Below are 14,913 nucleotides of genomic sequence, written 5' to 3'. Positions count from 1 at the left end.
ACTGAATTGAACTGAACTGACGAAGCTGAACTGAATTGTTTACGAGAAAAGAAAATTAGGAACTGAACTAAATTGAATTGATTGAAGCTAAACTGAACTGAAATTAAGCTGAAGAGAACAGGCCCTATGACTGCATAATTGTAGGTCTGTAGCATATAAATGTCTATACATGATGATGCAATGTTTCAATTTCCTTTTTTACTTCCCATATTTAGCATCACTTTGGGAGGGTCTCTACAAATCATCATATGGTGTAACAACAGTTGGCTACTATTATATTGCAATAAATAATACTGTAATTATAAAGCTGCAGACACAGTTGTAACATTAACAGCATATACCCTTCAGTGGACCTAGATCTCTATTATCGAGGGTAGAGCTCTGTCACAGAAGCTTCATTAACTGATAATGGTCTGCTATTTGATTGATCTGAGGTATTGTCTTGTGAAGGTTCACTTAGTAGCATGGAACGGTTTTGTTTGAAAAATGCTGGTTGCAAAGGCACTTCCAGGGTCATAGTGTTGCTACTTAGCATAAGAGATACTGAAGACATAGTTGGTCTATCGGCCATGTTATTCTGAACACACAGCAAACCGATGTGTATGCATCTCAGTATCTCAGCACTAAAAGCAGGGGATAGTGCAGGGTCTACAAGATTCCACGCTTTGCCTTCTTGCCAGTTTTTCCATGCCTAAGACATCATAATTTAACGTTAAGAAACTAGTTTGATATGTGTTAATCAAGTTTTATATAAGCTGAGTGTAAGAATAAAAGATCACACTTACATAAGCAAGCAGATTTTCCTGTCTTTCTCCAATTTGGAAAGAGCTAATTTTTTGGCCGCTTACTATCTCCAAAACAAGTACACCAAAGCTAAACACATCCGACTTCAATGACACCTGACCTTGGGTCAAATACTCCGGTGGCATGTATCCGCTGTAACAAACCAATGTCATCTTTCAAAGTTAAAGTTTCAAACAATTAATAGTAATCCCAACATGGAAAAAGCTGCTAATGTTATGATACTTACTGAGTACCAACTACTTTGCTTGCTACTGCTTGAGATTGGTCAGCCTTGAACGACTTTGCTAGGCCAAAATCTGCAATCTTAGGGATGAATTCAGCGTCTAGCAGAACATTAGCAGCTTTCAAGGCACGGTGTATAATCCGCTGTTGTGAATCTTCATGCAGGTATAGGAGTCCTCTAGCAACGCCATTGATAATTTTAAGCCGCGTCCCAGTGCATAGATGCACGGTGCTCTGGGTCTGTAATTATGTACAAGCCTTAGATGATTTGCCAAACTACTAATGAAAAGAAAAGGATAGAACAACTTTAAGCAGTAAATACTAACCAAAAAGAAAGGCGTCAAGGCTTTTATTGACGACAAACTCATAAATGAGAAGCATTTCATCTTCTTCCAAGCAGAATCCGAGAAGTCTGACTAGATTCCCGTGATGCAGCTTTGCTAGGGTCAGAATTTCATTTTTGAACTGCTCTTCCCCTAGAACTGCATGTCGTTCGATCCTCTTCACCGCTATTTCTTGCCCACCAGTCAGCTTCCCCTGATAATAGATGTTACAAAGATTTATTCTTATTAGCTCTTGCATTTGATATTATATATCCTAGACAATTACTAAACAACTACCTTGTAAACAGTGGCGGATCCACCTTTTCCGAGCATATTTTCAACAGCAAAGTTCTCTGTTGCAACCTTGATTGCCCCAGTACTGAATTGTAAGGCTTGAAGAGTGTCCATTTCTTCCTCTATACAGACCATGTAAGTTATAATATTACAAGATTAGATTTCTAGTTTACCATATTACAAGTCTATTAGATTAGAATTCTTGCTTACTGTCAAAATTTCCTGAAAACTTCCCCTGCTTCTTTCTTCGGGCAAAGATACAGATGAAAGCTATGATAAGGATGAGTACTAATGATCCAACAATCGGAACAACAATAGCAATGATTTTATGTGACTTGCTACTACTTGCACCTAAAAAAAAAAACACAAATCCATGATACAGATTTGGACTAATTATAATACCAAAGAATCAAAATTTATATTCATATTTTCTGACCTAGAGCAGAAGAAGTAGCAGTTCTGCTGGAGGCGGGTGAAGTAGCTACATAAGTTACATTCTTATAGAAATGATAGAATATATAAAGGACTAGTGGTGATAAAATACTGTGTGAAGACACTCAAAGTGAGATTTTGCACACACTTAACACAGTCGAGCCTATTCAAGTCAGGACTACACTGAACAAGACCATACAAGGATTGATTGGCAGTAACTTTCGTGTTTCCGGTAGCAAATTTAAGAACAGAATTACCTAAGGAAGCCTTGTTTTGCAAAGAGGTCATCAAAGTAGTAAGCGAACTGTTAAACTTGGGGATATCAGCAGTAATTCTGCCATCAAACCGAAGAGCCCAAAATGGCCTATCTGTTAAAACATGAAACAGACTGATGTTTGTGTAATATATTACACAGTTGTCAGAATACCCGAACGCCTTCATACTGTTGGGACAGACTGAAAGCAGACTAGAAGCAGAAGAACTGACACAATCACGACAATCATCGACTGAGATATCGGCCCTGCAGAGAGCCATGGCTTCGACTTTGTTGGGTTGTTGACCGGCGGTGAAGTTATAGTAACCATAGGTGATTTGGGTGTTTGAAGACATAGAATTGAGGGTTGTTTTAAGGTTTGTTAGATAAGCATTGGGAGTGGAGTGATTTTCTCCACACAAATTATAGAGAAACTCAAATAATTGAGCAGAAGTTTTGGGAATGACATAAAATAGTTGAACCAAAAATACTAAGAAGAATAATTTGGTTAATTTCATATTTGCTGTGAATGTGATTCAGATGGTAGCTAACAGGTGCCCCGAACTCACAAAAGGAAGAAGATTCGAGAATAAAGCCCAACTCAAGAACACTAAACAAACCCTAACCCTAACTTTACCTTTACCGACACGATCTTTTTCGATCACCACTAGCCGGCGGCGTTAGAGGTAGTCGTCGATTCTTGTTTCGTCAACCGACCTTAAAACCCAATTTGAAAACAACCTTCTTTCCCTCCGCTAACTATTCGGGGTTAAAGACTTGAAAATAGAGCTAAAAATGGAAGAGGAAACTCGCCGGAGGACTGCTGCGGCGTTGGAACTCCGGCGAGGTCCTAGGTTTCAGGGGAGGGGGTTCTCTATTTTGGTTTCTGAGAGGAGAGAGAACAAAGAGTTTTGGGGTTTTCTTTTTTCTAATTTCAGTGTTATTATTACAAGAAATTATTACTAGTAGTTAAATAATGGTTTTATTTTATGGTACATATGGTAATAACATAATTTTCTTTTTTGACGAGATAATTAACATAATTTTATAAGTAGTCAGAAATTCATAATGCATTTGGTCAAAGCCGCCAATCCGTTAATAAAAGAACGGAGTGGTGACTTTGACCAAATGCATTAACACCACAAGTGGAGCATGGTATGGAACTATGGGCTTGGTGAGTTGGTTTTTCTATTTGGAACAAATGAACAATCAGGGTGTTTGCTGGTGGTGGAGCTAGCTAGGTGGGATACTATGGATTAGTACATCGTCTGTTATGTTAGATTCGTTAATTTTTACTTTTTTAACTTTTGATTTTGGGTGTGATACAGTAATCTATGAATTCAATTTTAATCCATACATCTTTTGTCCACGTGTATATGTGAATAGGGATTAACTATTCCACGTTAAAGGAAGAAGAAAACTAACATATTTGACTATTCAAAATAATTGTATAAAGTCATTGAATAATTACATTTCTATTAGCACGCATGCTTCATTTCCACCATAAGATAAAGGAAATTTTGCATTTAACCACCTTTTAAATCTCATTTTTTGCAAATAACCACCTTTTAAAAAAAATATTGCAGGTGACCACCTATTTTTTAAAAAATGTTGCAACTTCACACCTTACGCTGGAAAGTGACTGTTTGACTTAAAACTCCGGTGTTGACCAGGACACATGTGTCGCACGTGACATTAAAAAAATCCCTCATCACCCCCCAATTTCTTTCTTTTTCCCCCAAAATCTTTCGATTTCTCTCTCTCTCTCTGACTCTCTCCTGTTTCTTTCTTCTTCTTTCTCTGTCTTGTTCTTCCATCCTCCTTCTTCCTTGCATCTCCTCCATTGTTGGTTGCTACAGCTTCAAGTAAGTTTGTTTGCTTTTCTCTTTCTTCTCGTTTTCTGTACTTTCCCTTCTTTAATAATTCCTTTTGTTGTGGCTATTTGCATAATCTGAAAATTAGGGTTAGCTTAATTCTCCCTAAAATTGGTTCGCGTAGGTACAATGTTTGAATAACCAGCACACAAAAAGTGTGGATGTGGTGTCCCAATTGCAAGGTTAAAGTCTTGGACTCATGAGAACCCAGCACAAAGATTCGAGGCATGCAAATTTTACAACCCAGACACAAATCAAAGGGGCTGCAACTTCTTTAGGTGGGTTGATGAAGATATGACAGCCTCCATTTGTTGGTCAAAGTGAAACTGAAGTGAATTGTACTCAAGTTTTAGACATCATAGCAAACTAACTGAACAACTTGAAGATAAATTCTTTGAGAATAAGGAGGTCATACATTTGTGCTTGCCCTTGCTGCCCTGTAGAAGTATTGCTTGAAAAGCACCCTTGAGAATTTGAGCTTGAAGTTTGCTCATATATGTCTGCAATAAAATCTGATTTCAGCCCTAGGCATGTCTTTATTGAAAGCCTCCAGAAAGCCTTGCAGCATGTACAAATTGAAGTCATGAATAACAATTACATTACAAAACCAATTTGGTACTAAAAATCATTGAACTTACTACTGACCTTCTGCCTATCAGACATCCATGTAACAGGGCTTGCTGTATCTCCCACCCATGTCAAGTCTTGTGCTACACTGCCCAAGTCTGCAACAAGTATCTCAAAGAACCACTCCTAGGATTCAGAATTATCCACTTCAACTATAGCCCATGCAATAGGGAATATGTTGTTGTTCCCATCCTTGCCCACTGCAGCCAAACATATCCCATGAACAGGTCCTCTCAAGTGGCAACCATCAACTCCTAATATGGGTCTACAACCTGCCATAAATCCCTCCTTACAAGGTTGCAAACACACATACATTCTTTGGAAGAGTTAGAGGGGGGAATGTTCCATGCCAATGCACTTGAATACTGTTGTACTTCCTAGATTGTATGCCCTAATTGCTTCACGGTAATCCCATACCCTACTGGTCTGCAGCATCACCATGAATCATTTTCATTGCCTTTTCCCTAACTCTATAGCACTTATAATAACCAATAGTAACACATGTCACTCTTTTAGCCCTAACCGTGAAATCTCTCAGTTTCCATGTATGTGTGTCCTTCATCCAAAAACCTCTCTGCTAAATATTGGGATGTGACTTTGTTGTTAACATGTTGCCTCCCACAAATGTGACTCAAGTTCAAAGCTTTGATTTGAACTGTGCATTCACCTTTCACTTTTCTACAATGAACTTTAAACATGCATTTCCTGCTTTTCCCACATGTACACTTCACAATCCTACCATGCTTCCAATTGCAGCCACACTTATTCACACAATAAACAGTTACTCTCTTGCTGTCATTGTGAAGAAAGTAGTAGTTATAACCACTCTCTATTGCATGATACCTTAGTGCTCTCCTAAACACATAAACAGATGGAAATTTGAGACCTAGGGACAACTGAATCTTGTCTTTGAAATCCACATCTGGGTTGAAAACAGGGTAGTGGATCCCCCTCTCATCATCTGAATCAGGTATGCTCTCATCATCAGACTCACCTAAATCAACATCAGCATCTAAGTTCATTATACCATCTTCCTATCCAGCATTCTACCCACCCTCAAACTAAACCAGTAGTTTATTTGCAGCCCCAGCCATACTCCTAGTAACCCTCTTAGTTATGCCAGCATCCACATTTTCAGCAAACAAATCATCATCCTCATCATCTTCATTGTCACTATCACTCCACTCGGCATCACTACCATCAGAATCACTAAAACCTTCAACCACTACTCCCTGTTGTTCATCCCATTCAACTCCCACCTCACTATCATTAATAGCCACCTGAGATGCTTTTAACCACTTCTTAGATCTAGGAGCTGGGTTAGATCTATTTGGTTTTCTAAAAGTAGTTGAAGAAAGAGTTTTTTGGGGGTTAGTTTGCTGTGAGAAGGAAGAAGGGTGGTTAACAGTTGAAAGGGTTATTTGTGAGCATGTATTTTCAGATCTAGGGTTATCTATTTCTTCAGGTAGGACCATTTGACTTGATGGCTCAGCTACCCCTTTACCCTTTTTAGCCAATCCCACCAAGCGTTCAACATTGAACCAGTCTTTTACATTGTCAGCAGTCCTAAATTCATCAAACTCATCCTCCAACACATCATCATCCTCATCATTTTGTCCTTTATTACCCTAAACTTCCTCTAGCCTCTCATGGTGAACCACATATAGGTTGTACCACCCATCACTAGGTCAGGAGATTCTAACAACTCATGAATCTCTTTATCACTTTCTAATTGTTTCCTACCATTAAAGAGAGTACAACCCTTTTTTCTAAACCAAATATGACCCACATCATCATATTTTAACTCATGCCTAATCCAATATACAAACTCAAAGTAACATGCTTCTTCTACATTTGGATGTAAACTAAGCCCATTATAACCAGTAGGCCCTGGTTCATAAGTAGTAACCCTTTTGTTTTGATTAGTGACAAATACACCCCCATAATACAGTCTAAAATTCATTTTTCCCCTTTTTAGTCTATACCAAGGTAGAAACACATTTTCTCTACCATTAAACCTGATACACAAGCATTATAAAGAACATAAGCCAACACATACTCAACAACAACAAAAAATTCGAGCAACAGCAGTACTAAAATACTAAAAATTGCACTAATTCAAAATTAGGTCACTAATTAACAACAACGAATAACAACAAACAATTATAAACTACCACTAGCACACAACCACATGCAACAGACCTCATCATTTGTTAATTAGTTAATTAATTGGGGATTAACAGTTCCCCTTACTTTATTGCCCCACCCAACTCAAAATACTGAAAAAAGTTCAAACATGGCATAAAAACCGTACATGGGAATATGAACAATCTCCAATATGGTCCCCTCCTCAAATTGAGCCTTGTGTTTGCCTCTTGTACCTTTCACCATTGATGACAACAAAAAAAGTTTAGAGAATTTTTCAGAGAAGATGATGCAAAAGCATGAAAATAGTACCAGTAGAAGATGAAAGGTCAAATTTTTTTTACCTTATTTGATTTACCGCAACTATTCCAACCGCATAAATTAAATTGCCTGCCTAATCTTGTCTGCAAATTGGTCAGCCATTGTGGATTTTAAGTTAATGCGAAGAGAGAAAGAACGAAGAAAGAGAAAGAAATAGGAGAGAGAGATAAAGAGAGAATTTGAAAGATTTTGGGGGGAAAAGAAATAAATTGCGGGTGAGGGATTTTTTTAATGTCACGTGCGACGCACGTGACATGGTCAACACCGGAGTTTTAAGTCAAATAGTCACTTTCCAGCGTAAGGTGTGAAGCTGCAACATTTTTTTAAAAAAATAGGTGGTCACCTGCAACATTTTTTAAAATGTGGTTATTTGCAAAAAATGAGATTTAAAAGGTGGTTAAATGCAAAATTTCTTAAGATAAAAGATAAGCTCTATTTGATATTTTTTTTTAGGTGCAAAATGTGGTAAACGGTTCTCTCCTAAAGTACTACGATTAGTTGAAAATTGAAAGGGAACACTATACTCGTAGAAATTTGGATAAAACTCCAATAATTAAAAAGTGGATTAGACACTTAGATTTCAAAGAAAATGAAAGAAACTTCAATATTTTAAGCTGGAATTTCTCAAAAACAACAAAAAGTGTAAATTACTTTCATTGTCGATTTGGTTTTATATTTGTTAATGTTGTATTTATGTTAAGTCTATTTTGTTAGGAGTTTTAGGCTTGTTAGGTTTCTTTTTGTACTGTGTATATATCTTGTCTTATAATCAATGCAAGGCTAAGCCGTTTTCTCCACATCTTTCTCCACTTTAGCATGGTATCAAAGCCTTTCTAATTTCTAGAGAATTTTTTTTTATCTTGGTTTGCTCTTCAATTTTTTTCCTGCAAGTTAATTTCTTTGTGAGATTAGGGCTTCAATTTTATTTTATTTTTTCACAAAATTCTGTTTGGTCAAATTTAAGGTTTACAATCCCTAATTTTGGTCAGTTTGTGGTGCGCATATTGTGTATACGTGTTGTGTTGTGCATTGCCTTGTGGTGTGCATGTGTTGAGGTTTTTTGGTGCTCCGTAGGTGTGCTGTTGTTGTGGTGTGCTGCTATTGTGGTGCATTGCCTTGTGGTGTGCATGTGTTGAGGTTTTTTGGTGCTCCGTAGGTGTGTTGTTGTTGTGGTGTGCTGCTATTGTGGTGCGTTATTGTTGTTTGTATGGTGTTGTGGTGCTATGCTTTGGTGTGTTATTGTTGTGTGGTGTGTGTGCGTGCTTGCTGTGCAGTTGATATTGCATGTTTTGGCTCAGTTTTTGAGTGATCCGCAAGTTTCTTTTTGGGACGCGACAATTCGTGTCTTGCGGTACCTTAAGTGTAGTCCGGGACAAGGCATCTTATTGCGACCTATGAAGGATTTGATTTGGGCGCGTGTCCTTTGACTTGGCGTTCCTTGTCAAGTTATTTTTTGTTTTTAGGTCATTTGCCTATTTCTTGGAAGACTAAGAAACAACCTATCGTTTCCTGATCTTCTATTGAAACCGAATACAGATCTATGTCATTCACTACTTGTAAGTTGAAATGATTGAAATAGTTGTTTTTTGCTCTTGGTGTTGATCATTCAAAATCTATGCAGTTGTTTTGTGATAGTCAATCGGTCTTGCATATAGCTAAGAATCCGGTGTTTCATGATCGTACGAAGAATAATGATTGTCATTTTTTTCGTGAAGAGTTGTTGAAAGGTAATATTTCTACTTAATATGTTTTGACGAATCATGCATCAATTGGCAGACATTATTACGAAGGCTCTTGAACGACAACAGTTTGGGTTTTTGTTACGCAAGTTGAGCATTCATGATCTACATGCTCCAACTTGATGGGGAGTATGTATTAGAAGTCGGTTTGGTTTTATATTTGTTAATATTGTATTTATGTTAAGTCTATCTTGTTAGGATTTTAGGCTTGTTAGGTTTCCTTTTGTATTATGTATATATATTGTCGTATAATCAATGTAAGACCTAAGCCGTTGTATCCACTTTAACACTAATTATTTGAACGCATTATTTTAACATATTCTAGTTGTAAATTAAACTCATGTAACGTGATTCACCATTATATAAACTTATTATTCCAAAATATAGAATGCGTCTATTCTTCTAAATTTTAGTAAAAAAAGCCATAAACATGACAAAAAGGAAAGAGATACAATAAAAATAATTTTAAAAAATATAAAGATTTATATTTATATATATATATACATATACATATATATATATATATATATATATATATCCTCTTCCTCCTCTTTTCTTCTTCCATCACCATTTTCTACATCAATACCCTGCCGACGTTCATACTTTCGGCGACCCTCAACCTCTTCGTCGCAACATCTCCTTTTTTTCCCCCAATTTTATTTCTCTCTCCTCTTTTTTCTTCAAACTTCATTAATGGTGTCGTCTTCTTAACCCAAATTTCTTCAAACTTCATTAATGGTTTACTATTGGAAATTTATGTTCTACGAAATTTATGTTGAATTCAAGCTTATTTGCTAAAGATTTTGATTATATAACTTGTAAGTTGTTCAATTTTATTACTTAATTTTTTGTTTAATTGAAGAACGAAAAATAACTTGGGTGGGTAGTGGTGGTTTCGTGGGTGGGTAGTGGTGGTTTCGTGGTTCTGGGTTCTAAATCTGGTTTCGTTGGTGGTTTAGCTTGGTAGTGGTTCGTTGGTGGTGGTTGTTGGTGGTAGTTTTTTGTTGGTGGTGGGTAAGGGGTTACTAGATACGGTCAGGGGTTACTAGGTGGTCCGGTCAAGAGTTACTAGGTCGGCGGTCAAGGGTTACTTGGGGTTACTAGGGGTTACTAGGTCGGCGATCAAGGGTTACTTGGGGTTACTAAGGGTTATTAGGTCGGGGTTACTAGGTCGGTTTGGGGTTACTTGGGGTTACTAGGTCGGTTAGGGGTTACTTGAGGTTACTAGGTCGGTTAGGGGTTACTTGAGATTACTAGGTCGGTTAGGGATTACTTGGGATTACTAGGTCGGTTAGGGGTTACTAGTTCAGTCAGGGTTTACTTGGTCAAGGGTTACTAGGTTAGTCAGGGGTTACTTTTGTCTTGGGGTTACTATGTCATTTGCTGATTTGGCACCCTGTCGCATGGTGCGGCCAACCGTACCAGAAACGCACTTTTTATACGTACAAATTGAAAGAATACTTGTAAAAAAAAATATAAAAAATAAACAGATTATTAAAACACTAAAACATACAATCCCTCTATATTTAATTACTTCCTCCACTTTTCTTTTGCAGCCGTATTTATTACTTCCTTATCATAGTTAAAGATTTTCATATTATATATTTCTCCTCCTAACTATCATACTTTTTTTTTTACCATCCGCAGTTCATTCATATTTTATTGCATTGTTTTCTACTAATTTTTGTAAAACTCCACGAATAAAAAAATGGAGCAAGGAATAAAATATGAAGGGAGTATGCCTGAAGTAGATAAGATAATAGGATTCATGTAATAACTAAGGATCTAACCATTATAAGTATTTAAATCACTCCATATAAAGACTATAATTACTTTAAAAATACACCTTACTATTTATAATTTTACAACTAGTTTTTAGGCCTCGGACGATGCTTCGAGTTACTACATTAATTTCATGATTAAAATTCTTAATTATATTTAAATTTTAATAAAATAACATATAATATGGTATAGCTTAGTGGCTAACAATATAGTTTTGAAATTTTGAGATCAAACCTTGTCCAATCCATATTTTTAAGCACATAAAATAAAATATGTGATTAATTGAGGAAGGTGCCATGTATTGCCATCCAAAAAAGTCACATTGTGGACCAAGTGGAAGAAAGTAAAATTACTTAAGTAGAATTGTGGAGTCCACAATCAACGGTTGACATTATCGTTGACGTTAGAGGTGGCCAGTGGGCCGGGTTGGACCCAGCCCACCCTAACTCGCACGGCTGGTGGGTCACGTGGGTCCGACCCGGTTTCAATCCGGCACAGCTCGGATTTAATCCGGGTTGTGTCGTGGGTCCAAAATTTTCGACACAACCCATTTCAACCCAGCTCAGTTTAACCCGTTTGATTCGACCCAAATCGCACAACCCGTTTTGACTCATTTAATTCGACACACCTAGCCCGTGAACCCACCTAACCCGACCCACCTGGCACAACCCAGCCCGCACGGCCCACCCGCACGAATGACCCACCCAACCCGCACGAGCCAACCCACCTAACCCGCACGCATGACCCACCCAACCCGCACGCATGACCCACCCAACCCGCACGGCCGGCACAACCCGCACGGCCCGCACAACCCGCACGGCCCGCACAGCCCGCACAATTCGCACGGCCCGCACGGCCTAACATCCATTTTAAAAAAAAAACGGCTAGTTTTTTGTATCTAACGGCTAGTTTTTTGTATCTAACGGCTAGTTTTTTAAGTGTATGATCATCCATTCTATTTTTCCTATAAATACCAATTCCATTTCACTCAAATTTCCACACAAATTCAAGCTTTCTTTCTCTCTTACTTAAAAATTCTTATTGTTCTCAAATTCTCAAGTGTTATATAGAGTTATATTTTTGTTAAAAAAAATCTCCTTAATATTATTATTAGTATTCTTAAGATTCTAAAAAAAAAAAGTTCTTCTCCATATTATAATTAGTAATCATACAAAAAAAAAAAATGAGCTCAAGAGGAGGAATGGGAAGGAGTCAAAGTGGTGGTCGAAGTGGTAGCCAAAGGAGTGGTGGTGCAAATTTTTCGTATGAAATTAATACGGAAAATTTAAACCAATTTGTCAATGAATATGGAGATTATGGTTTAGGAGATAGGCAAAATATTCAAACGTCTCCACCACAACATTTCTCCCACGAGTCCCACCAATCATCAAGTTCAACTATGCCACCTCCATCGCAACCAACATCTCAACCTTCATCTCAAGGTAATTTCTAATTAAATTTTTATTGTTATGAATATTTAAAAAAACTATTATTAATGATTATAAAGTTAGTTTAGTTTCCAATTTTCTATGATTTACAATTAGTTAATTACCATGAAAAATGCGTTTAAATAAGTATAATTAAAATATTTAAAATTTAAAAGCTTATTTTCATGAATAGCATTTAAAAATTAATTTTAATAATTTGATTTATGAAAGGTGGTGGCGGTGAAAGTAGAGGTCGAGCACATTTTTCTTGGGTGTGGAAACATTTTGAACGAGTTGAGGTCACACCCCCGGGATGGCAACCTGGTCAACCAAAGAGGTTCACGTGTACATGCCTAGTTTGCAAGGCGCTAGGTGCAAATGTCAAGTCATATAATTGGAAAACGGGAGATGGAACCGGAACCTTGAGTCGGCATTTGCAAAATAAACACGACTTGTTCGAAAATGGCCCCCGTCCTTCGGGGGGTGGCGTCCAAACACAATTGGGTGGATACATGAACCAACCCGGCGGAGGTACACCTTTCATTTATAATAAAGATAGAATGATTGATGAAATGAGTACTTTAGTTATTGCTAATGAATACCCTTTTAGTTACGGTGAAAATGCAAACGTTGAGCATTTTAATAAAGTTGCATTACAACCTGCATTTACTCGTGTCCCCCGAAATACCCTAAGACGTTATACACAAACTTCTTATTATAAGTATAGGAGTGGTTTGATTGAATTATTTCGTACTTTTGATGGTCGTGTTAGTTTTACAAGTGATACATGGACTTCTAGTTTTGGCGAACCTTTTCTTTGCATTACTGCTCATTGGGTGGATGATGATTGGTTTATTCAAAAACGTATACTATGTTTTCAAGCTATGGAAGAAAGGCATACCGGTTTTAACATCAAAGTTCGTATTTTGGATTGTTTAAAAGAATTTCACTTGAATAATAAAGTTTTTTCTTTGTCTCTTGATAATGCAACTGCAAACACAAAGTGTATTGACTATTTGAAAAATGACTCCGAGTTGAATTTGTTGTTGGGTGGTAGTCTCTTGCATGTTAGATGTTGTGCTCATATTTTGAATTTGTCTGTTCAAGAGGGTCTCGCTGAGTTGCAACCATTGCTAAACCCAATTAGAACAGTTATAAAATGGATTAGGATTACTCAGTCAGTTAGAAGAAAGTACATAGCTATGTGTAAAGAGAGAGGTCTTAAGAAAAGACAATGGTCTATTGATACCCCTACCCGTTGGAATTCTACTTTCAAGTTGTTGAGTGATGCTATAAAGTATCGTGATATTTTGACCCAACTTTACAATGAGACTCGTGTTGATCCTACTGAGTTAATAACCGAAAGTCATTGGACTAATGCTTCTTTTGTTCGTGATGTTTTAAATGCTTTTGATAGTGCAACTCATATTTTCTCTTATATTTATGAGCCTAACGTTCATTTAGTCATAATTGAGTGTGTTAAAGTTGTTCACACCATCGAAGAGCATATGAAGATTGATGGACTTCGTCCCGTTCTTGATAGCATGAAACGTAAGTGGCATACTTATTTTAGTGAATTTCCAATCATTTATGGAATTGCTGCTATTCTTGACCCCGGTGTCAAAGCTGAAGGTTTGGAAAATCTTTTAGAATTTTATTATACAAGTTTAAGTATCGATTATGATGTTAGTGAATATATTAACAAATGCAAATCTGTTTTGGGAGACCTTTATGATCATTATGCATCTATTTATGGTTTTGATTTGGCAACACCAACTACTACTAGCACTTCCGATTCTAGATTTGGTTTTCTTGATAAAGTTATGAAAAAAAAACACAAAGCATCTACATCATTCTCATCATCATCTTCTTCAACACTTGCTATTAATGATTATTTGTCATATCAACATGAGACCAACAACAACTTTCAAATTATAAAATGGTGGCAAGAACATAAAAAAAGTTTTCCTATATTGGCGAGAATTGCAAAAGATATACTTGCAGTTCCCGCTTCATCTGTTGCTTCCGAGTCTGCTTTTAGTGCAGGTAGAAGAGTGTTAGATGAAAAAAGATCTCGCTTAACTCCGGAAAGCATTCAAATTTGTGTTTGTAAGAAAGATTGGGATCAAGCTGAAAGAAGAACTCAAGGTTTAAAGGAAGACGAAGACGATGAAGATGATCCTGTGATGATATTGGAGTCGTCAACGGATGATGCAGCTTCCGGGGATGATGATGCAACAAACATGGGTGGCTAGAAAAGTCTAAATCAGGTACGCTAAGAACTACGTGGGCTTTGATTCTTTCGGGATACGTAGGCAACTTATTTTTCGAAAATTACAATTTAATTGCAAAATTAAATTTTAGTTTTCTAAAGATAGGTCCAAGCCCCCCCCCCCCAAATTTCAAAAGAAGTACAATATAAGAACTACGCTGGCTTTGATTCCTTATTTTATAATATAAGGATACGTAGGCATCTTAATTAAGAGCAAGCCATCAAATTGTTAATTTTGTAAAAATTAAAACACCACACAACCCACCCGACCCTAACCCACGAACCCACCCGACCCTAACCCACAAACCCACCCGACCCTAACCCACCTAACCCACAAACCCACCCGACCCTAACCCACTAACCCACCCGACCCTAACCCACCTAACCCACAAACCCAC

General features: G+C 37.2%; 1 pseudogene; it reads right to left on the bottom strand.

Moving 5' to 3' along the window:
• Positions 1–106: 106 nt before the first annotated feature.
• On the bottom strand, positions 107–3,271 carry LOC110712765 (annotated as a pseudogene).
• Positions 3,272–14,913: the final 11,642 nt, after the last annotated feature.

Source organism: Chenopodium quinoa, unplaced genomic scaffold, assembly GCF_001683475.1.
Source record: "Chenopodium quinoa cultivar QQ74 unplaced genomic scaffold, ASM168347v1, whole genome shotgun sequence".
Classification (NCBI taxonomy): Eukaryota; Viridiplantae; Streptophyta; class Magnoliopsida; order Caryophyllales; family Amaranthaceae; genus Chenopodium; species Chenopodium quinoa.
The sequence above is the reverse complement of the archived record's forward strand: the minus strand, read 5'-3'. Positions and strand labels throughout refer to the sequence as shown.